Below are 22964 nucleotides of genomic sequence, written 5' to 3' on the forward strand. Positions count from 1 at the left end.
TGTGTGCGGTATCCACACAAATGGCTGACTACAGCTCTCCCCAAACTCAGCCTCATTATCTATTTTAGATGAGACCAGGGTAATTCACTCCATCTCTAGTTTCGACTCCAGCCAAGCTAATAGGATTTCTGCTTTATAAACGTCCAGAATGTGCAAAAGGGAAAACCCATAGAGATGACAAGCCTACCAAGAGGCCAGGCTGATAGCCACCATGACTCGTGGCGTCTGAATGCTGCCACAGGAAGGGCAGACACACGGACCTGCCACAATGCTGGAGCCTCTCCCGAAGGTTCCCCAGCCAGAAAGGCAACAGTATGAAAGGGACAAGGAGAGCCCGTCTGCACGCTGCCGGGCTGGTCTTGCTAAAGGGTTGCTCTGCCCAAAACCTTCCTGGGCCTCCTCGTCCCCTCCCCCATGGTTCTGATCCTTCTGGGGATCGAGGACTCCTCTGAGATTTCCCGGGAGAGTATGCCTCTGCCCACGTGCAGACACTTTCGCTTGTGCTCTCCGGAGATGCAGTGAGGGCAGGGCAGCAGATAGAAGGCAGCAAATGCTGAAGGAAGCCAGAAGGACAGCACACTTAGGGGACTGGGAGAGTCAGGCCAGGTGGACTTGGACTTGGCTACACAGAGGAAGTGAGAAGTCCTTCTAGATAGGAGAGATTCTCGAAGGTGAAGGAGCAGAGATTCAGATGGCTTGCGTGTGGTGGAGCAGCGAGGGGAGAAAACTAATGTTTATTAAACATCTACTATGTTCTAGTCGCTGTGATTTTTTTTCTAGAGGGACAGAAACAGGTGTGGTCCTTCACCTGAGGGAACACAGGGTCTAGGGGGGCAGGCAGCCCAGTCCCAGGGTACCGTTCACAACAATACAAATCAGGAGCTTCAGGGAGCAGTGGGCTGCACATAAAAGCCTGGAGGCTGTAGATGGGCTGCAATGGCTGGGTGCCACTGCTCCCTGAGAGTCCTTCTCAGCAGGGCAGGGGGTTGGCTACCCATTTCCAGTTAAGGTTGGGCCACAAGGGCCGGGACTGGACCCTTGACTCAAATGGGTGATGCCTTAGTTAGGGCTTTTGGGTATCTTGTGGTTCTAGCTGGTTCCAGCCCTCCGACCAGACACAAGGTGGGGTCATATGTTTTCTGGTGTGGGGACTCAGCTAACCAAAATAACTCATGCTGGCACAACCTCTTTCTGCATCTTAAGGGCTGGAAATGGGTATACTGGGAAGGGCAAAAACTGCCAACCACGGAGATGTGAGGATTCCTCCACATGACTCAGCCACTAAGAGCGAGACAGAGAGGGAGAGAGGGAGAGAGAGATGCAGAGACAGAGCGAGACACACAGAGAGATGCAGAGAGAGAGAGAGAAAGGGGGAGAGGAAGGGAGGGGGCAGAGAGGAAGGGATGGTGAGGGAGGAAAAGGGATGGTCTGAAACTAAGTGAGGCTTCCTCTAGTGCTAAAGCCGATGAGTTCCTCAGTTCCTGGCCCAGCGGCTGGGGAAGTCACAGGATGCTCACTTCCAGGGAAAACAGCTTCGAAGTGCCAGGACTCAGAATGCCCTCCAAGGCACTGCCGAGCACACGTGCCAGGTGTTACCGTCCTCTGAAAATGGATTCCTCTAACGCCAGTTGGGTAGCTGCTCCCCTCTTCCAGGATCTTGAAACTGCCCCGTTAGTTGGCTCCTGTTCGGTCCTGCACGATCTGTTACCAGGGTCCTCTTGTCTTGACCCTTAGGGACAGGGTCTGAACATGCACCTAACTGAATCACTTACTCCAAAGACTGCCTCATTCTGTGAACTGGAGTTTGATAATGAGGAGGGATGCTACCCATCCTTCCTGTCTATTTACATCCAATCCACCCACTGAGGCTAACTCATTTCATTTCTATTTCGTCCATGTAGCATTAGCTCACACTTAAAAATGGGTCTGACACTACGCTGGGTGCTTACCTACATCGTTTCCTTTCACCTAGACAACAATCCCGAGACACAGAAGTTGTTTAGCAGATGAGAAAGTTGGGCTCAAAGAGCATAGATGAGTTGCCCAAGGCCACACTGTTGGTTAGGGTTGGAATTTGGACCCAATGGCTTCCGTTGCCGTATGCCCAGCGCCATAGTCACATGCCTCCCTGTCAGTGTCTGACCACGGTGCTGGAAGCCTAGACAGCTCATCTGAGAAATGAAGATTATTTTATATGAACAGCAAATGGAAGCCTTCTCTCCTATGTCATTGTGACAGGTAGTTGGCTGATGAATCAAAAAATTTGGTTGTGCTGCGAAATCCTAAAACAGGACACATATAATCTTATTTTGATGTGAATCCAAGGCCTCTCTTTTAAAAAAGAGCCCTCTGATGACAACCTTCTCTGTCTTATATAAGCTCATGATTTCCAATTTGTTTTCAGAAAGAGAAGAGAAACTTAAGGTACTTGCAAAATAATGTGAGTGCAGAATCCTTCTAGATTTATACAAAGCTCCTCCTGCGTGCGTGCGTGCGTGTGTGTGTGTGTGTGTGTGTGCATGCACGCATGTTTTACAGGCATCCTATCTGCATTTTATTCCACAGGAATTTTTAATGATTTACCATCGTCGAGTTTTTCCAAAGCAACATATGTGTCATAAAACAGCAATGAGTCTTTCCTGTTCCACACTCTTCTCTTTTGGTTAGCTCGCTTAATTAAAATGTCAAGTATAAGTGGCATAAACAGGTTTGGGAACAAAAATAATTGATTCTTGGTAAACATTTGGTAGGAGCAGAAGTACAGGGATGTACCACAGATAAGCTCCCAGCTGGGAGCATCAGTTGGTGGATTTCCGACAGAGAGTGGGGACTGGTGAGTCTGACCAGTTGGTCAAGGGGAGTTTGGTTAAGAGACTCTGCGCAGGACTTGACAGAGGGTTGAGGTGAGGATCAAGTACAGACACCAGGTGTGAAGGGCTTTAGTGAAGTGGTATGCATACACTGCACCCACACGCACCTCTCCCCAGCTCACCAACCCTTCTTTCCTGGGGGAACAGTAGGGGGCCCCTGACCAGTAGTCAAGAGACCAGATCTAGTTTCTACTCTGCCACTAACTGCCTCTGGGGATTTAGACAAAAGGCTTAATCTCCTCACCTAGGTTTTCTTCCCTGTCACCCAAGGGATTGGATGGCTTTGTCTTGAGAGGCTCTTATTGTTAGCTCTGAGCATCTCTGGGTCAGGCTTCTTGTTCACATTTCCCCTTGGGTATCTTAGTCACCGCCAGGGTCATAGCAAGCCCCCCAACGCTTATCCACAGCCTCTCCTGTGTCCTGGGATGAGCACCAGACCCACATTTCCTGCTGTTTAGGTGGGTGCCCTACAAGCAGGATGAACAGATGAGATTTCCCAGACCTATTGAATACAAAAGTATATATTCAAACAATAATTAAGATCATGTGGTTCTGAAGCAAATGGACTCTCTATGGACTGTAATATAAGATAAAGGCAGTATCACAAAGCAGTGGGGGAAAGAAGTAATGTTCAGCATTGGAAAAACTGGGCAGTGGATTGAGAAAAAGCCTTCTAGACTCAGATCTCAAACTATACAGTAAAATATATGTATACCTCAACATAATAAAGGCCATATATGACAAACCCACAGTGAACATCATCGTGAATGGTGAAAAGCTCAAAGGTCTTCCTCTAACATCAGGAACCAGACAGAGAGGCCCACTCTCACCACTTTTGTTCCCCAAGATTGGAAATCCTAGCCACAGAAATTAGGCAAGAAAAAGAAATAAAAGGCATCCAATTTGGAAAGGAAGAAGTAAAACTGTCACTATTTGCAGATGACATCATATTATATATAGAAAAACCTAAAGACTCTATTTTAGAGTCTAAAATAAAAAAATATATTTTCTATTATATATAGAAAAACAGTTAAAAAACTGTTAGAATAAGTGAATTCAGTAAAGTTGCAGGATGCAAAATCAAAATACAGAAATCTGTTGCATTTCTAAACACTAGTAACAAACTATCAGAAAAAGAAATTGGGAAAACAATTCCATTAAGAACTGCATAAAAAGAGAATAAGATGCACAGAATAAATCTAACCAAGGAGGTAAAAGACCCACACAATGAAAACCATAAGACACTGAAGAAATTGAAGATGACACAAATAAACAGAAATTGCATGCCCATGGAAGAATTAATATTGTTAAAATGTCCATACAAACCACAGCACTCTATGGATTCAGTGAAATCCCTACCAAAATTCCAATGGCATTTTTCATAGAAAGAGAACAAATAATCCTAAAATTTGTACAAAATCATAAAAGATCCTGAATAGCCGAATCTTGAGCAAGAACAACAAAGCTGGAAGTGTCATGTTTCCTGATTTCAAACTATATTACAAAGCTACAGTATCAGAAAAGTATGGCATTGGCATAAAAATGGACACATAGATGGATGGAATGAATAGAAAGCCCCGAAATAAATCCATGCATATACAGTCAATTAATTTACGACAAAGGCACCAAGAATGTACAATGGGTAAGAGACAGTGTCTTCAATATACAATGTTTAGAAAACTGTATGTCCATATGCAAAACAAAGAAACTGGACCACTGTCTTACAGCATACACAAAATTTGACTCAAAATGAATGAAAGACTTGAATGTAAGACCTGAAACAATAAAACCCTTAGAAGAAAACATAGGTGATAAACTCCTTGACATCATCCTTAGTGATGACCTTTTTTTTTTTTTTTTTTGGATTTGACACCAAAAACAAAAGCAACAAAAGCAAAAATAAACAAGTGGGACTACATCAAAGTAAAACACTTTTGTACAGCAGAGAAAACCATCAACAAAATGAAAGGGCAACCTACTGAATGGGAGAAAACATTTAACATATATCTGATCAATGGTTAATATTCAAAATATATAAGGATACAACTCGTACAAGTCAACAACAGGGGAAAGATAATCTGATTAAAAATGAGCAGAGGGTCTGAACAGACATTTTCCCAAAGAGATACAGACATCCAGCCAACAGCACATGAAAAGATATTCCGTATCACTCACCATCAGGGAGATGCAAATCAAAACCACAGTAAGGTATTATCATCTTACACGGGTCAGAATGACTAGTATAAAAAACGACAAGAAATAACAAGTGTTGGTAAGGATATGGAGAAAAAGGAACCCCTATGCACTGTTAATGAGAATGGAAATTGGTGCAGTCACCATTGGAAACAGTATGGAGGGTTCTAAAAAAATTACAAATAGAACTATCATGGGGTCCAGCGATTCCACTTCTGGGTATTTACCCAAAGAAAATGAAAACACTAACTCAAAAAGATATATCACCTCTATGTTCACTGCAGCATTATTTATAATAGCCAAGCTATGGAAACAACCTAAGTTTCCAATGGATGAACGAACAAAATGTGGTGTGTGTGTATGTGTATATATACATATATTAATATACACACACATATATAATATCTATTAATATATGTTATATAATCATATGTAATATATATAATGGAGTTTTATTCAGTCATAAAAAATAGTGAAATCTCACCATTTGCAACACCAAGTATGGACCTTTGTGGGTCCATTTGCTAAACGAAATAAGTCAGACAAACGGAAAGACAAATAGCATATGATCTCACTTATATGCGCAATCAAAACAACAATAACAACAACCTCACAGATACAGAGAACAGATTAATGGTTGCCCCAGGCAGGGGGAGGAGGATGGGTGAAATGGGTGAAGGGGGTGAAAAGGTACAAACTTCCAGCTATAAAGTAAATAAGTTTGTGGACTGTAATGCACAACATGGTGACCCTTATACGCTGCTAAGAGAGCAGATACTGAAAGTTCTCATGGCAAGCGAACACACTCTGTAACTATGTCTGGTGCTGAATGTTAACCAGACATATTGTGGTGATCATGTCACAAAACACTAGTCTCTGTATCTGCAAGGATATGTTCCAAGCCCCCTGGTGGATGCCTGAAACCACACATAATATCAAATTCTATGTATGTTTTTTCTATAGATACACAGCGACGGTAAAGTTTAATTTACAAATTAGGCACAGTGAGAGATTAGTTACAGCAATAACTAGTAATAAAATAGAACAATTATGACAATATGCTGTGATGAAAATTAGATTAATGTTTCTCTTTCTCAAAATACCTTATTGTACTGTACTCACCTTTGTGACGATGTGAGATGATCAAATGCCTACGTGATGAGATGTGGTGAGGTGACACATCAGAAGGAGGACATCTGTTCTGGACCACGGTTGACCACAGGTAACTGGAACCATGAAAGTCGAAACCATAAATAATGGGCAGATTACTATATATACAAATACTGAATCACTATGTTGTACACCTGAAACTAATATAATGTTTTGTGTCAATTATAACTCAATTAAAAATTAAAGGGTGAATTATTTCTTAAGTTTACTTATTTATTTTGAGACAGAGAGAGCGCACGAGTGAGAGAGAGAGAGAGTGAGCATTGGGGGGAGGGGGAAGTAGAGAGACAGAAGGAGAGAGAGAATCCCAAGAAGGCTCTATGCTGTCAGTGCAGGGTTTGACTTGGGGCTCTATCCAATGAACTGTGAGATCATGACCTGAGCTGAAATCAGGAGCCAACCAACTGACTGAGCCACCCAGGCACCCCAGTGCTGGATTATTCTTAAATTTAAAACCAACCACACTACAGAAACGTCAGGAAAATTATAACTGAATCTTATCAAAACCTTGGATAGAGGTGTCTGTGAAGTCTAGAAGCTACAGATAAACTCACAAAGGAAAACAACAATCATTTCCTTAAATAAAAATAGGTAAAATGTTTGTAAAATAAATAGGCAAAAAGGGGTAATATTTTCAGCTAAGATAAAACACGAAGGATTAATATATTTATATAGAACTCATACCCATTAGTAAGAAAACCAGCGAGATTCCAGTAAGTAAATGGGCATAAATCATAGATAAGTTACAAAAGAGAAAATTCAACTGTTATAGTAAAAAGTCCAACCCTTCTAGTAGTGAAATGAATGGAAATTAAAATAAGGACAAGATCCACTAACTGAGGCAGAGCATTAAAACCCTGGCATACCTAGCACTGACAAGGATAGAAAAAAATTAGCAGGTGTGAATATCAATCCCAACCTTTTGGAAACTGATTTCACTTCAAGACATTTTAAAATTATTATTTTTGGCCCAATTGCTTGAAAAGCATCCTAAGAAGACAATGTTCAATATGAATAAAGCTTTTTCAAATGAAGAAGTTTATCACATTTTTAATGGAACACTATACGTGTTACAGAAGAGGAAAGAGTTAAGTATCATGTGGTGCACTGACCCAATAAACTGTTTTGCAGACATTACAAGAATTAAGACCACAAAGTGTAACATGGAGAATATAGTTAATAACATTGTAACAGCTTTGTATGGGGGATAGAGGGTAACTAAATTGATTGTGGTGATTGCTTTGTAATATATAAAACTGTTGAATGAATGGTTGCCAACTGAAACTAACATAGTATTGCATGCCAACTATATGTTAATAAAATAAAATAATAAAGAACTCTGAAACACTATAAGAAAAAAAAAAAAGATTCCAAACTGTAGCAAGGTTGGGGCACCTGGGAGTCTCAGTTGGTTTAACCAACTGCTTCGGACTTCGGCTCAGGTCATGATCTCAACAGCTTGTGAGTTCCAGCCATGCATCCGGCTCTGTGCTGACAGCTCAGAGCCTAGAGCCTACTTTGGATTCTGTCTCCCTCTCTCTGTGTCCTTCCCACCGCACCCTCTAAAAAATAAATGAACATTAAAAAAAAACTGGAGCGAGGTAGAATATTAAGTTTACATAGCAAGTCAGTGAATCTTTTTGAGATTCAAGTTTCTTCTTTATTTTAAGTATAGTTGACATACAATGTTATATTAATTTTAGGTATATAACATAGTGATTTGACAATTCTGTACATTACGCAGTTGAGCTTCAGGTTTCTTCTTAACAGAATCCGACAGTCAGAGTCCCTTCCTCTTGAGGTGTTGTGAGGACTGAATGAAATGACGTGTGCTCTGTGTTTAACCCAGCGTGGGCCATGGGAAGCATGCAGTAACTGGTAGCTAATGTTGTTATGTTCATAATTGTCAGATGCAGGTAATAAGTAACTAGAATGGAATTTGAAAAAATAATAATAGCTCTGTTAGGGTGCTGAGATTTACAGGTGATTGTTTCCTCTATTTTCCAAACTTTATATATTGTTGGTACATTTTGTTTATAATCTTATCAATTGTACTGAGATATAATTTATATATCATAAAACTTACCCATTGGAAGTATACCATTCAATGATTTTTTTTAATGTTTATTTATTTTTGAGAGAGAGAGAGTGAGAGAGAGCATACGTGTGAGCAAGAGGGGGAGGGACATAACGAGGGGAACAGAGCATCGAAAGTGGGCTCTGTACTGACAGCAGTGAGCCCATGCAGGGATCGCACTCATGAACCGTGAGATAGTGATCCGAGCCTATCAGGGCTCAACCGACTGAGCCATCCAGACACTCCCGTTCAATGATTTTTAATGCATTTACAGAACTGTGCGACCATCACTGTAATCCATTGCCAGGAAGAGATCCCTCACGCACCTCTGAAGTCACTGCATCATTTGTACCCCAGGCCCAGACACCAACTCGTCTGCTGTTGTGCCTCATAGATTTACTTTTTCTGGACATTTCATGTCGGTGGAACTATATGAGATATGGTCTTTTGAATCTAATTTAAATTTCTCATTCTCAGGAGCTAAAAAAATAGTTTGCTACTGCTGTTGTAAACCAAAAACAAAGTATGTATCTTTCGCTACAGAAGAGAGACGATAATTATGTGACATGATAGAGGTATTAGCTAAGTGAATCATACTGCAGTATGTAAACATATCAGACCTTGTGCACTGTAAGCTTATACAATGTTATACATAAGCTAAAGCTATTTTTAAAAATGTTTTATTTATTTATTTTGAGAGAAAGTGTGAGGGGGGAGGGACAGAGAGAGAGACAGAGACAGAATCCCTGCCAGTGCAGAGCCCAATGTGGGGCTCAGTCCCACGAACTCTGAGACCATGACCTGAGCAGAAATCAAGAGTTGGACGCTTAACTGACTGAACCACCCAGGAGCCGCTAAGCTCTCTTGCAATGAAACAAAACAAGACAAAAAGCAACTCCTTAATATGACGGGTTCTTTACATTTCGCCCAGCCTACTGGTGTCCGCTAGGGCTCTAGGAGGAAAGAGATGGCCTCTCGGAAAGGTCATTGGAAGAGAGTTTAATGAAGGGACTGTTTGCAGAAGGGCTGGGAAAATTAAGGGAGCCGACAGTGCAGCATCCAAGGCTTCATCAGAGAGATGTTCCCACCTCTAGGCTGAAAGGGAGGGGCAGTGTACTGGAACCTGGAGAGAGCTGTGGCCACAGAGGATGGGCCACCCAGTGGGAGCGGTGGCCTGGGAGAGAATGCAGCACGCAACTGCCATGGCCCACAGGGAGGGAGCCGGTGGGTGGCAGGAGTCAGTATTCCACCCTCATTCTCCGTGCTCCATCTCACCTTTTTTTTTTTTTTTTTTAAATGTTTTATTTACTTCTAGGGGGGAGAGAGAGAGAGAGAGAGAGAGACCGAGCGTGAGCAGGGGAGGGTCAGAGAGAGAGGGAGTCACAGACTCTGAAACAGGCTCCAGGCTCTGAGCTAGCTGTCAGCACAGAGCCCGACGCGGGGCTCGAACCCACGAACCGCGAGATCATGACCTAAGCGAAAGTCGGACGCTTAACCGACTAAGCCACCCAGGCGCCCCACTCCATCTCACCTTCTACTGGGACCCCCTATTGGCTGGACCCAGATGGCAGGCAGGAGTGCGAAATCCCGGGTAACACAGCCCCTGAGGTCAGCGTCCAGGGCGAGAGCAGGGCAGGGAAAGGCTGAGAATGAGCCTTCAGAGGCCACAGAGACAAGTCAGCACACGTCTTCCCCTCACGTGTCTCCCTTCCTCCCTCTCCTCCTCCAGCACAGGACTTCATCACAGTGAAGGACTCTGAATGCTTCCCCCAGACCAGGGATGCTCTTTCTGGATTCTGGACCTCTGCAGGGCTCAGGAGGATGGCTTCCCCAACGGGCACCTTATTCTTCTGCAGAGAATTAGCATATTTCACTGTAGTTGGCATGACCAACTCTGAGGGGCAACCACTGCTTCCCTGAAGGGGGATGGCCATTTCATTCATGGTGCCTGGAATGGGACCTGCCACACGGTGGGTGCCACATCAATATTTGCTGAACTGAACTGAGTCCTCAAATTCTTCGGTACTTCCCCCACCCACCCACACAACAGCACCAACCCCAGGGCTATGGACTGGCTCAGAGGGTGGATCCTAGTATACTGGTGAGAGATGAATAACCTCAAATATTAGAGTCTCTCCGGGACAGTTCAAGCCCATTATGGCCTCAGATTTTAGGAATATACTAATAACCTAATGAAGGCAGGGAGAAATGGTACGGATGCCTATTTTGAACAGATGCAAAGTGGTTTTGAGCAGCTTAAATGGCTTCATTTTCTCTGGGCAGCTATCTCATATGAAGTCAGCTTCTCCAATATTTTTTCTTGGTCCCAAAAGGAGCTTGTCACCTCTGGTTAGAGAGATATCAACCACCCATGAAACAGATCTGACAGGGTCTACAGAAGACAAAGGAGTGAAGCAGAGTGAACCCAAAGCGACGCATACACAGCTAATGGGAGGAGCCTACTCTTGAAATGATCAGAACATTTCTTCCACTTAGCTAGTTCTCAAACTTCTGCAAAAATCCTCAAAGGAAAGAAGAAACAATACTTTTCAAATTCAGTCACCCTCTCAGCCAAAATAGATGCTTCTATGTGCAGCCTTGAGGCCAGTGGCATTTCCTGACTGACTGTGGCCATGAACATTCCATCAGGGGCATCGTCTTCCAAATACTGTCCCTAGCAGGGAGGCTCTAGGCTGACTCCCAGCCTCCTGGACCCATGGCCCAGAGGATGTTTAGGAAGCCACAAAATTGGGATGCATGCCATGAAGGAGGATGGAGAAATTCCCAGTGCTGGGCCACGGGGCACAGTTGTCTGGAAAAAGGGAAGGGATGAAGTCTGGGAGCTACTTGACAATGACTAGCTCTGTGGAAAAATACAGAATGAATCCAACGTCACCCAAATTACCCAGCAAATCCCCTTCCAGGAAGAGCCCAGAGGGCAGTGGGGTGTAGCGAGAAGACGATCCTTTGAGAAGAAGACCGTTTTCAAGCCCTGGCTCTGTTTCTGGCATTTACTGGCCGGGGGACCTGAGGGTTCTTAGGAGTGTAAAATAAATAATTTCCTGTTGACTCCTTCCTAGGAAGACAGCATAACGTAGTGGAAAGGACATGGCTTTGGAATTGTACGAATCTGAGTTCGAATGTGAGTCTGTTATTTACCGGAATGTCTGATATCGCTTTTGCATAGGACTTTTAGCTGGGCACAGAGCCGCCAAGGTAAATGCCATGTTTCCCAGCCTTCCTCATGGCTGTACATGTGACCACATCACTAAGTTCCAGGACTGTCAGTGAGAGTAGGTGTTTGGACTTCCTCCTCTGCCCTGAAAGTGAAGAAGGGTGTCCTGCCCTCCCCTCTTTCCTGTTGTCTAGAAAGCAAACTCAGTGGGGGAGTTGTCTTGGATCATGCAAGTGCCCCAGGTGACCAACGGAAGCAAACACAATTCATTTCTGGAACAATGCAGTGACTATCCAAGTCCTCAATGAATTCCACAAAGTTCCAAGGCACATATACTCACAGTAGAAGGCAAGACACAGACTGAGAGAAAAAAATATTTGCAAATCACATATCTGACAAAGGACTTTGTCTCAGTGTGGGCTGTTATAACAAAGTACCATAGACTGGGTAGCTTATAAACAACTGAAATTTATTCTCAAAGTTCTGGAAGCTGAAAGTCTGAGATAGGAAAAACAGCATGGCTAGGTTCTGGTGACAGCTAGTTTCTTGTATCCTCACACGGCAGAGAGAGGGCTAAAAGCAGTCTGGAGTCTCTTTTATGAGGGCACTAATCCCATTCATTCATCAAGACTCTACCCTCATGGACTTATTACTTCCCAGAGGGCCCACTTCCTAATATCGTCACATTGGGGGGTAGGATTTCAACATATGAATCTTCAGGGGACACAAACGTTCAATCCATAACAGACTTGTATCTGGAATATACAAAGAACATTTTCAAGTCACTAATAAGAGAAACAACCCAATTAAAAAGTGGGCAAAAGATCTGGATAGACATTTCACCCAAGAAGATAACCAAACAGCAAATGAGCACATGAAAAGTTGTTCAAAATCATTAGGGAAATGCACATTAAAACCCCAAGAAGATACCATTTCACACCTGCTACCACAGCTACTGCCGAAGCCAGACAATAACAAATGTTGACAAGGATGTGGAGAAATCAAAATCCTCAAATGTTACTACTGTTGGGAAGCTACTTTGGGAAACAATTTGGCAGTCTCCTAGAAACTTAAATTCACCCTATGACTCAGTTTCTACTCTCAGAAATGAAAATGTGTGTCCACATAAAGACTTGTAAATGGTCACAGCATCCTTCATCATAACAGCCAGAAGGAGAAATAAGCCATGAGTGGAGGGGTGCGCCACATGAACTGTACCCTACATTGGAAAACTAAGTGGGATGCTAAGTGAAAGTCGTTACGCAGAAAAAACCACATTATATAATTCCATGCATGTGAAATGTCCATAAAAGGTAAATTGTTAGAGACGAAAAATAAACTAGCAGTTGCCTGGGCCTCAGAGTAGGATCAGTGGGTACGAAAGGTCTTCTTGGGGGTAATACAGAAGTTCTCACACTCAGTTATGGTATTACAAAAGTTGGTAAACTCATTCAAAACCATTGAACTGCATGCTTAACATGCGTGAATTTTAGGAATGTAAACTATATCTCAATAAAGTTAAAAGACCTAGGTTTGCAGCCGTTGTTGGGCTGCCCTCGCTTCTAATGCCTCGCCGCTCCCTAGGGTGGGGAAGTAAGGCGGTCTCCACAGACCCACAGAGCAGACTGCCTGCACATCCACCAGGGGTAAAGCCCAGAGAAAGCCACTGGTTACAAAAGCTGCTCGCGAGAGTGCGCCCTCTACTGGAGGGGTGAAGAAACCTCATCGTTACAGGCCTGGTAACTGGCACTCCGTGAAATTAGACGTTATCAGAGGTCCACTGAACTCCCCACGCGCAAACTTGGTGAGTTTCCTTTCCAGCAGCTGGTGCGAGAAATTGCTCAGGACTTCAAAACAGATCTGTGCTTCCAGAGTGCGGCTATTGGCGCTTTGCAGAAGGTAAGTGAGGCTTATCTGGTGGGCCTTTTTGAAGACACCACCTGCATACTATCCATGCCAAATGTGTAATGATTATGCCAAAAGACATCCAGTGAGCACACTGCATATGTGGAGAACGTGATTAAGAATCCACCAGACGGGGTGCCCAGGTGGCTCAGGTGGTTAAGTGTTCAACTTGATTTCTGCTCGGGTCATGATCTCACGGTTCAGGAGTTTGAGTCCTTTATCTGGCTCTGCACTGACAGTGCAGAGCCTGCTTGGGATTCTCTCTCCCTCTCTCTCTGCCCCATCCCCTGCTTGTTCTCTCTCAGTCTCTCTCTCTCAAATATAAAATCAACATTAAAAAAAAAAAGAATCCGCCATGATGGAAAATATTTTGTTCTTAAAAAAGAAAGAAAGAAAGAAATTCTCTTCTTTCTGTTACTGGTAGTTCTGAATGTCACATGTTTTTTTTTCCATGGGGTCAAAAGGGATCCGAGTATCTGACTGCAAGTGCGAATCAGGTACTGACAGTATTTCCATTTTCATTTATGTGTGAAGTTCTAATACAAATGCAGGAACCTACTGCATTAATGTGAGTCAATATGCTTCTGTGAACACATCTCAGCAATTCAAGTTTATAACAATCACAAATAAACCTGTGAAATTTTTCTGGACAATGCTAGCATTTGGATTTTTTAAAAACAAGCAAATTTCTTATGGATGGACACTAAATGGTGTTTGGAGCATTTTTGTCATACAGTAGTTTCCATCCATTCACTATACTTTCTGAGGTATCCCACATGCAAGCACATATGTTTTTCTAATGTTTTCTGCCTTCTGCACTGTTCTTGTAAGTGTGCTATTAAAATACATCACACTAGAAAAAATAAAAGTTATAGGACATAGACTTCTATGCACTGAACTTTGCTTTCAGAACAAGAGCAAAAGTCAAACTAAAAACGTTTTCAGGTAAACAAAAGCCAATAGAGGTTATCAGCAACAATTTTTTTAATTAAAGGAGCTTTTAGAAAATATATATATATATACACTGTCTTTAATTTTTTAATGTTTACTTATTTTTGAGAGACAGAGCATGAGTAGGAGAGGGGAAGAGAGAGAGGGAGACACAGAATCTGAAGCAGGCTCCAGGCTCTGAGCTGTCAGCACAGAGCCCAAAGCAGGGCTCGAACTCATGAACCATTAAATCATGACCTGAGTTGAAGTCAGATGCTTAACCCACTGAGTCACCCAGGCATCCCACTATTTTTTTTTAATTTTAATTTTTTATTTGAGAGAGAGAGAGAAAGAGAGAGGGAATGGGGGAGAGGGACAGAGAGGAAGAGAGAGAAACCCAAGCAGGCTCTATGCTCAGTGTGGACCCTGATGTGGGGCTCAATGCCACGACCCTGGGATCATGACCCTAGCTGAAACCAAGAGTCGGATGCTCAACTAACTGAGCTACCTGGGCACCACTATGCACTATTTTTGCAAATGCCTGTGAGTCTACGATTATTTCAAAATTAAAAGTAAAAAAAAAAGTGAAAGGAAAAGTTATAAAATGTTTAGAAGACATTATATTTATGGCCTCAAGGTAGAAGAGTTCCTTTAGCCAAGAATGAGATGCAGAAACCATAAATATAGGTTAATAAATATGATTACATTGTAGAGTTAGGAATTTCTTCATAAAATGACACTATACAGAAAATGAAAATGAAGAAAAGACATGTGCCACATCTACAATCACCATTAAACAATTCATATCCAGAATACAAAAATAACTATGAATCATCCAGAAAAAGAAAAACAACTCGATAGAAAAATGGGCAAATATATAACAGACATGATTGGAAAAGAAACACAAACAGTCCAAAAGTATATGGAAAAAAAAATCTCTAGGTCTATTTAGTAATCAGGGATGTGTTACATGAAATCCCTAAAATGAAATATCATTTTATAGCCAAAAATATAGCAAAAACTAAAAACTGCAACAGCATCAATTGCAAGTAAGGATGGAGAGCAGCAGAACTCACATACACTGAGGACAGAGGCAGGTGGTTGGTATATCCGCCATGGAGCCGTGTTTGGCAGTAGCTGCTAAATCTGAACACACACATATCACATGACCCCACAGTGTGCAGATAAGCAAGTAGGAAACAACACAAATGTTCATCACTAGCTGAAGATACACCGCAGTATATTCATATGCTAGAATATGAATATATAGCAATTAAAAATGAACAAACGCTAACTCTTCAAAACAAAATGAATGAATCTCACAGATACTAGAACCAAAGAAACCAGACACTAAGGAATATCCAGAGGGGGAACTCCATACCCAGAACAAATGAAGCTACGTTCTTCAGTGATGCACACATAGGAGGTAAAACAAAAGAAAAGCAAGAAAATGATTATTCAAAAGACAGGGGAGTGGCTCTAATAGGGGATTAGGGGGTAGGGGTGGGTGTGATGTGCTTTTGAGCAGGGAGAAGAAGACAGAGAGCATCTGGGCTATTAGCAAATATTCTGTCTAGACGTGGGTCATGGTTTTATCAGTACCTACTTTGTAATTATTTGCTAGTTTGTATGGTAGGTGGGCTTTTCTATGTGAATATTGCCCAATGAAAGAGGATAAAGGGTAGAGCACATTTCTTTCATTGCAGTGTTTATCACCAGGGTACATTAAAAACCAAGTTACGTGAGAGCAGGAGTCACGTCCAATGTACTCTTGCAGCCTTGCTGAGCGCTTGGTAGTTGCTACATAAGTAACCTGCTACTGTTGAAAATTAAGCTTGGGCTTATGAAATAGCATCTGATTTTACAGCCTAGCTTAACACTTTGTCCAGGAGTGACAGAGCAAGACTCAACCAGCAGCCTTATCAGCGTGCACACTGTGTGACTAGTGGAAGGCAAAGACAGAGCAGAGACAGTGGATACATCTGGTTGACTGTGCCATGCCTCGTCTTAACACCTGTAATTCGATTATACAACTTGTAGTTGAAAATTACGAGCCTAGCTGGATGGCGGCCTCATGACTGAGCAACCCCACTATTTAGAGCCTTCGATATACTGATCTTCGATGGAACGGCCTTCGGCAGGGACAGCCAGGGAACTGTTCCTGCATGGAGCCAGCTCTTGTCCACAGAGTCACCTATATTTATTTATTTTTTTAAATTTATTATTTCTAGGAGAGAGAGAGAGACAGCATGAGCAGGGGAGGGTCAGAGAGAGAGGGAGTCACAGACTGAAACAGGCTCCAGGCTCTGAGCTGGCAGTCAGCACAGAGCCAGACGAGGGGCTCGAACCCACGAACTGCGAGACCATGACCTAAGCGAAAGTTGGACGCTTAACTGACTAAGCCACCCAGGCGCCCCCAGAGAGTCACCTTTAGACACTTCCAACAATGACTACAGCCCCAGGCTTTGTGGACAATTTATGGTTCCCTGTTTATGATCCCACATCAAGCTGCGGAACCCAGGTGCCTGGTAGGTGACAGCAGCTTGTCTCTCCTACATGGGCTCCAGGGGACACAGGAATAAGCAGGAGAAAGGTCACAGGCCAGATGGCCTATTGTTGCACAGGCCAAGTGTGGCCTAGTGGTGCAGGCAGAAAGTCTACATTTCGGCCTTCCAGCCCCCATAGGCTTGGAATCTGGTCACTGACTCATCCTGAGTCACGTTAACCCTAGTCGTGGTTAAGCCATGAGGAGAAGCCCAAGGACGTTGGGGTTTACCGATGAAACGGTCTGCATTGAGTCAGAGGAATAGTCACTTAGTGTTCAGTTGTTCACTCAACAAACACGCACTCAGCGCCAACAGTGGGCAGGCACTGACACTGATACCAGGGTCAGTGTCCAGCAGGGAAAAGTCACGTCACAGGGTTGATGAAGGTGTTGTTCAACAAGCAGCAGATATGGTAGAATTGACGAGTCACCTCAAGATCTCAGTCAGTTCTAGAGGAGTGTCCTTGAGTTTGGAAGGATGTAGTTTTAGGACCAAGGAAAGGAAGCACCTGATCATACCACCAGATTTCTCATGGTGGGAGGATGAAAATGCTTACAACATAAATTCTTGGATGCCTGGACCAGAAAGGGAGACACAGATGTTTCTGGAAAGACCCCCAAACTTTTGGAGTTATGTCAGGAAGAGCGATTATTCTTTTTGAAGAGCTGAGTCTTGGTACCGTGTTAGATACAGCATGCTTGGCTGTATATACAAATATCAGCACTGCCCCTCTCCATGGCCCCACCGCATTTATGGAGCTGCCTCGAATGCCCAGACTGTACTTGGGTAACAGGAGACAGGCTGAGCCACTCATCACTGAAACACAATGGCCTTCGGGCTGTGGTATGACTACATGAGACACTGTGTCCTTTTGCTCAGAGTTCATCTGAGCACGTTTTACCTTGATCACTCCTGCCAAAGAATACAAAGCATCCGGTGATCATGCAAAAAGCATGTCTGCTAATTTATATATGTTGACCCTGAGAGGTGACAGGCAAGTATGGAGCTGTTTATAAGAAACGTGTGCATTTCTGATCATTTACGTAGTTAACCTTGTTGAATTAAAACTTAGAATTCCCACTCCGTGTAATGTGCTTTTTTTTTTGAACGGCACATGAAAGTGTGTGAAATGCAGGTATTCCTGACTGTGTATTTACTTAATCAGAAGAATTTAATGCCTTCTGGATTCTTATTTGTTTAATTATGGATTTGAGCGTTCTAAGAAGTCTAAAAATAAACTATGGTAGGAGTTGTGAGAAATGGGGAAAGAAATATTAATAAAACATTAAAGGAGAGAGCAGATAGATTGTGAGACAGATTTGAAACTCTACAATTGAAGGACCTTCAGTATTTATTGTGAAGAAAGGGACCAACCATTAAAACTGAGAAGACTGAAATCTTTGGGGCTGATAAAAAAAAAAAAAAAAACAACAAAGAAATACCGGATGCAGAACACTGAACAAGTGCTAAGCAACATGAGCACTTTAACACAGATATTCCTGCTACAATAGTGAGCCCTGTGCTGGGGAGTACATTGTGAATGCCTGCTAAAGATTTTGGATGTTAGCCACAGCAGATTTGCGAGCCAGCTGGGTACTGTGAGAGCTGGCATTTTATAGGTAATCATGGCGCCGCCACTGTGATGTCTGGTGCCAAGAAGACCAGGACTGGAGTCAGGGAGACCAGTGAGGAGAAGACTCCCATTGTCTGGAGAGACAGGATGAGTTTGTGCCAAAGTAGAGACAGTAGGATGAAGGGAGGAGCCAGTATGAGAGGCATGTTAGGGACAGAGCTGACAGACCTTGGTGTCATTGAGGTGATGGAGAAAGGGAGTCGGACAGAACCACACGATTCTGGTGAGGGGGAGTCCAGGACATGCAGGGTGCAGGCTTAGGGGTGGGCCTGAGATGGGTTTGGCATTGGTCATATTGGGGTCCTTGTGGAAATGTCAGAAGGATCACCCAGGGACAAAGCTTAGAGTGGGAAAGAACATTCCAGAGGGCAGAGGAAGAGGAAGACAGTGGAAGAGATGGAGACATTAGTTAGCCTAGAAAAGCAGTTCTTATAATCTTAGCAATGAAAGCAATCCCCCTTATTGAGGGCCTCCATGGTCCCGGGTCCAGAGCCTACATGACCTCTTTTCCGATGACCTCTCTGCATTACTTACCTTTCTTTTTTTTTTTTTTTTTATAATTCTTCTTCTTTTTTTTTTTTTTAATGTTTTATTTATTTCTAGGAGAGAGAGAGAGAGACAGCGTGAGCAGGGGAGGGTCAGAGAGAGAGGGAGACACAGACTCTGAAGCAGCCTCCAGGCTCTGAGCTGGCAGTCAGCACAGAGCCCGACGCGGGGCCCGAACCCACGAACCGTGAGATCATGACCTAAGCGAAAGTCGGACGCTTAACAGACTAAGCCACCCAGGCGCCCCTGCATTACTTACCTTTCTATGTCCTTTCCCACATTGCCCTGGCGTGGATTGTGGACTCCTGGTTCTGATGGAGATTAGCTCTAGGGCTCCGTCCCTGATCCGCACACAGTCCAGGCCAGCAGCGATTCTTGGCCCAGCTGGTGGACAGCGTGGAATGATCTCTGTGCCCCTCAGCTCTAAAGAAATAGCCCCCGCCATGGTAACGTGTAATTTCCAATGCCTCAAAGTAATCAACTTGGGTTTGTTTTTTTTCCCCCATAAAAGCCCTACCCTGAAATGGGGTCTTGTGTCTCTCTTGTTCAAACCAAAATGCACATCAAAAGGCACGTTTGCATTGTGCCTGCAGTGTGGCCTCAGAACTCATGACCAGGTTCCTCATAGGAACAGAGCCAGGTAATGCTTCAGAACCAGTCAACAGAGAACTGTCTTTCCTGGAAGGGCACGTTCTTGAAGTCCCAGCCTGGGCTGGGTGCACAGTGTTCACTGTAAGAACCTGGACAAATGTTTGCAAGTGCCTGCCCCGTGTCAGGTGCTGTGTTACACCCTGGGGATGGGAGGTAGCCTGGCTGCCATTTTCTTTCTGTCTACTCGAAGCAGAGGTCTGGCTTGAAGTCTGTACGGACCAGGGTAGCCCATGTCAGGTAAGTCCTGAGTAGACAGTGAGGAAGGCAAATTCATTACAGAAAAACAAAACAACGAAAAGAACACCACATGAAAGAAGTTTGGTTGTCAGCCTTCCCTAAACCACCCAATTTCCAAAACTTAAAAAAAGCAAAATCTCCAGAAAGTTTATTTTTACACTAATAAGAGGTAAAATCTGAGACTTCATTTCTATTTGAGCTTGAGTAACGACCAATATCAAATATTGCAGAGAAGGAGAAAAGTCAAAGGTTAACATGAAACTTATCACATAGAACTAAAGATTTTGTGTTTCTTTTAATTTTCTATAAGTTGTATGTTGCAGTCTCACTTAAAATTGTTTTTTTATAGAAGAGAATAAAAATTTATTTTAATTGTTTATTCCCTGCTATTTTGACATTTAAAAAATGTTTATTTATTTTTAAGAGAGAGAGAGACAGAACGCAAGTGGGGAAGGGGCAGAGAGAAAGAGAGAGGGAGATACAGAATTTGAAGCAGGCTCCAGGCTCTGGGCTGTCAGCACAGAGCCCAATGAGGGGCTTTAGCCCACCAGCCGTGAGATCATGACCTGAGCTGAAGTCGGATGCTTAATTGACTGAGCCCGCCCAGGCACCTCATGCTTTTCTGACATTTTAAAATGATCTTTCTACAAAACCATAACTGAGTAGAATCTTTGGATTACTTATCCAGGGCTAAGGGACATCTATCTGTGAGATTTCAAGATTAGCTATAGGTATCACTTGGCAAAAGCTTATCTGAAAGGCAGGTATAAGAAAATAATTAGGGGCGCCTGGGTGGCTTAGTCGGTTAAGTGTCCGACTTTCGCTTAGGTCATGATCTCGCGGTTTGTGGGTTCAAGCCCTGCGTCAGGCTCTGTGCTGCCGGCTCAGAGCCTGGAGCCTGTTTCAGTCTGTGACTCCCTCTCTCTCTGACCCTCCCCTGCTCACGCTGTCTCTCTCTCTCTCCTAGAAATAAATAAAACAATAAAAAAATTAAAAAAAAAGAAAATAATTAACTATGAATACATATATATATGAATATGATTATTACCGCAATACTGGTTATAATAGTGAGAAAATGAAAACACACTAAATGTTCAATGAGAAAAAATTGAACAAATTATCATGGATATAACTATTCAGAGTAATTCTGTACTGCCATTAAAAATGATGACATGGGGCACATGGGTGGCTCAGTCGGTTAAGTGTCTGACTCTTGGTTTAGGCTCACCTTGAGCCCAGGGTCTCGCTCTGCGCTGGCAGCTCAGAGCCTGCTTGGGATTCTCTCTCTTTCCCTCTCTCCGTCCCTTCCCCACTTGTGCTGTACCTGTCTCTCTCAAAATAAATAAATAAACTTAAAACAATGATGACATAAGGGTGCCTGGGTGGTTCAGACTCTTGATTTTGGCTCAGGTCATGATCCCAGGGTTCTGGGATGGAGCCTCACATAGGGCTCCTCACTACGGTTGAGATTCTGTCTCTCTCTCTTCCTCTGCCACTCTCCCTCTTTCTCTAATATAAAAAATAAAAATTAAAAAATAAATTTAAAAAAAGGGAAAGTTCAAAACAGTAATGATGTACAGTATATTCCCGGAGGTCTGGATGTGAGGTCGGGTACATCCATCATACCACTTGCCTCTCTTCCCTGAGGATACTGGCCAGTGGAAAATCACCAGGCAAATGGAATTGAAACACTAGCTTTATTACTAAGTAGACAAACACCAACAGCCCTGAGTGCGGGGCTGTCTTGGTCAACGGGCTGGGAGAACAGGACTTGGAACGAAAGCCTGGGTAGAGCCTCCCTCCCTGGATAAAGCCCTGAGGGGTTGACTCTGGACTCTGAATCCAGATCCCAGCCTGGCTTCCTTCCTGGACCACTGGTCTGTCTCACTTGCCTAATTATGGTTGAAGGGAGGGGGTAAAAGAAGCAGGTGCTGGGCCTCGCCTGTGGGAGTTCCCCACACGGAGACAGGAAGCTAAGGAGAGTCAAGTGGGCCCACCTTCGAAGAGCTGAACTCTTAACACTTTACACCCTGCCCACTAGTAAAATGTGGCCCAGTGTTGGGCCTCACCAAAAGAACTGTTTCTGTTCATGTGAGTAAGTGAGTCTAGAGGAAAAATCCAGAAGGCTGTGGTCCCTCCAACTCTCTCCAAGTGGGCGGAGAAGCTCCTTCCTGGACCATTTGCTGTGGTAGGAATATGAGAAGAACAGTGTCCCCTCTTCCCTGATGTATATTAATACGACAAGAAAACTCATTACGTTATTTATACATTATTTATATTCTCAAATATAAACTATAACTTTTTTTTCCATTAGCATTCATTACTTGTACACTAAAAAAAAAAAAAAAATCACAAGTAAAAAATACATTAGAGGAAGCTGGGCGAAGGGTATACCAGAATTCTCCATGCTATACCTGCAACTCTTTTGTAACTTTTACAGTAGTTAAAATAAAGGTTTAGGGATGCCTGGCTGGCTTAGTTGGTTAAGCATCCGACTTCAGCTCAGGTCATGATCTCACGGTTCGTGGGTTTGGGCCCCACATTGGGCTCTGTGCTGACAGCTAGTTCAGAGCCTGGAGCCTGTTTCAGATTCTGTGTCTCCTTCTCTCTCTCACCCTCCCCTGCTCACGCTGTCTCTCTCTCTCTCTCTCAGAAATAATTAAAACATAAAAAAAAAAACTTAAAAAAACCCAAAACTGAAATAAAGGTTTAAAATACGCTAGCCTTGCAAACACTATCAGATTATGGGGAAAACACTTGAAGTCATAAACACATTCAGGGAAATTGGGTTTACATATGATTTCTGTCCTAGTCAAAATGGAGTAGCAGTGACTAAATGTACCCACCAACTTGAAATAACTAAAAAAACTGGATAAAATACACGAAATAATGGTTTTCAAGACACTGGACAATAGGCAATGAAGGTCCATGTTCTCTGAGAGCTGGGAAATCACTGTGGAGGTGAGCTCTGTAACTACCCAGCTTGCTACATGGAGTTTCTAGGGGTGCAGGGAGAGGGGACCCAGGTGGT

The 22964-nt window shown here is 43.2% G+C and overlaps 1 pseudogene; it reads left to right on the forward strand.

The window, feature by feature from the left end:
* The first annotated feature begins 414 nt into the window (after positions 1–414).
* LOC120222058 lies at positions 415–13509 on the forward strand (annotated as a pseudogene).
* Positions 13510–22964: the final 9455 nt, after the last annotated feature.

This window comes from Hyaena hyaena, unplaced genomic scaffold (genome assembly GCF_003009895.1).
Source record: "Hyaena hyaena isolate Hyena2069 unplaced genomic scaffold, ASM300989v1 scaffold_15, whole genome shotgun sequence".
In the NCBI taxonomy this organism is placed as follows: Eukaryota; Metazoa; Chordata; class Mammalia; order Carnivora; family Hyaenidae; genus Hyaena; species Hyaena hyaena.